Source organism: Bison bison, unplaced genomic scaffold (genome assembly GCF_000754665.1).
Source record: "Bison bison bison isolate TAMUID 2011002044 unplaced genomic scaffold, Bison_UMD1.0 scf7180017864155, whole genome shotgun sequence".
In the NCBI taxonomy this organism is placed as follows: Eukaryota; Metazoa; Chordata; class Mammalia; order Artiodactyla; family Bovidae; genus Bison; species Bison bison.
In genome coordinates, this window is record NW_011494727.1 from 3,555,734 (window position 1) to 3,558,443 (window position 2,710).

Genomic DNA, 2,710 nt, shown 5'->3' on the forward strand with positions numbered 1-2,710 from the left:
ACTGGAGCCGATTATACAGAGTGAAGTAAGCCAGAAGGAAAAACACCAATACAGTATACTAACGCATATATATGGAATTTAGAAAGATGATAACAATAACCCTGTGTACGAGACAGCAAAAGAGACACTGATGTATAGAACAGTCTTATGGACTCTGCGGGAGAGGGAGAGGGTGGGAAGATTTGGGAGAATGGCATTGAAACATGTAAAATATCATGTATGAAACGAGATGCCAGTCCAGGTTCAATGCACGATACTGGATGCTTGGGGCTAGTGCACTGGGACGACCCAGAGGGATGGTATGGGGAGGCAGGAGGGAGGAGGGTTCAGGATGGGGAGCACATGTATACCTGTGATGGATTCATTTTGATATTTGGCAAAACTAATACAATTATATAAAGTTTAAAAACAAAATAAAATTAAAAAACAAACAAACAAACAAAGATCACCAACCCTATGAATCCCCCACCCACCCCATCAGTCTCATGTGACCCTGGGGCCACTCCCTTCACCAGCAACATCTTCAGCACCTGAGGCACCTGCCACACACCCAAAACCTGCTGCACCCAAAGCACCCCCGACACCCAGGGAACTAGCAACACATGCGGCACGCGTGACAACAGCGACTAGCGACAACTGACACACCAGCAACACTCAGGACACCAGCAGCACCCGAGACATCCTCGGCACCCACGAACCTGTGGCACCAGGGGCACCCGAGACACCTGCAGCAAAGCCCAGGAGTGTACTCACCATCCCCTGAATGTGGCTGACACCGTCGGAAGCTCCTACCAAGCCAGGCAGCCAGATAAGGGGGCTGGCTGGGAGAATACAAAATTTTATTGCGAAACATTTCTGTTGCAGGCTTCCCAGCGAGACGCACAAAAATACAATAGTCCCAGAAACAACCCCTGCATGACTAACTGAGACAAAAGTTCAGACCTGCTGAGCTTCTTTAGACCCGGTCAAGTGGACTATGGGATTCAAATCCAGAACTCCATGGCCTCTTAGGGCATTATCATGTGCCCAACTACTTATCATAAGAAATAAAAACGTGATGGCAAGCATGCTGATCCTCACCCTTAAAAGCAGGGCTACTTTACCCTGTCTTTGGCAGCATCCATCCATCGAGACGGGTCAGGAAAAGCCACTCCTGCCACTGTGTGAAGCGGATCAGAGGGTGACAGTGTGGATGCCTCTGAGCTCGATGTGGGACCAGAGCCAGAAGTCAGAAAGCCTGAGCCCGAATAATCCCAGGGTAGGGCCCCATGCCATCACTGTGAAGCCATCGCCTGCCATAAAGAATTCCAGCACTCAAAACTCCAGCCGCTACGCCCTGAGGTGTGCACCTTCATACTGACCCTGCTATTCCTGTGGGAGACCATTCAGATGCAGGAGACAAACCAAAATTCCAAGATCACTGACTCTACCTCTTCCCCACCTACCGCATCTGCCTCGTCTTACTCTGTGGTCACTCCCTCCACCAGTGGTATCTACCCCAGCCAAGGCACCCGCCACACCCCTGACTCCCACTGCACCCAATGCACGCCCGATACTGGCCGCACCCGAGACACCCCCCACACCCAGGGCACCGGCGACACCCTGGCACGTGCGACATCAGTGGTAGTCACTAACACCAGAGACACCAGCGCCACCCGAGAGACCTGAGACACCAGCAGCACCCAAAACACCCTTGGCACCAGTGGCACTAGAGACATCTGCGGCACCCATGACACCAGGGGCACCCGAGACGCCTGCAGCAAAGTCCAGGAGTGTACCCACTGCCCCCTGAGTGAGACCCACACTGTTGGAAGCTCCTTCCAAGCCAGGCCGCCAGAGTCCTGAGACACTCCCTCTGCCCTCAGCCAGAAAAAGAAGGGGCTGGCTGGGAGAATACGAAAATTTATTGTGAAGCATTTCTGCTGCGGTCTTCCTGGCACAAGGCGCAAAAATACAATAGTCCTAGGAACAACCCCTGCATGACTAACTGAGACAAAAGGTCAGACCTGCTGAGCTCCCTGCGTCCCGGTCAAGTGGATATGGGATTCACATCCAGCACCTCCACGGCCTCATAGGGCATGACCATGTGCACAACTACTTATTATATGAAATAAGTAACTTAATGGCAAGCATGCTGATCTTCAACCCTACGAAGAACTACTTTACCCTGTCTGTGGCAGCATCCATTGGTCAAGATGGACCAGGAGGAGCCACTCCCACCACACTGAAGAGGAGTCAGAAGTGACAGTTGGGGATGCCACTGGGCTTGAGGTGGATCAAGAGCCAGAGCTCAGAGAGCCTGTGCTTGAATAGACCCCAGGTGGAGCCCTGTGCCATCACTGTGAAGCCATTGCCTGCCAAGAATGCCAGCACTCAAAAACTCCAGCCTCTATGCCCAGAGGTGTACACTCTTATAGCAGCCTGGCTATTCCTGTGGGAAACCAGTCAGATGCAGGAGACAACCCACAATTCAGAGATCACACACATTACCACTCCCTCACCTACCACCTTGAGTGACCCTGGGGCCATTCCCTCCACCAGTGGGATCTTCCCCAGCCGAGGCACCTGCCACATCCCCAACACCCGCTGCACCTGCTGCACGCCCAACACCCTGGGCACTGGTGAAACCTGTGGCATGTGTGATGCCCGCGACATTCGCAACACCAGACACACCAGCCACACCCCAGACACCCACGGCACCCATGACACC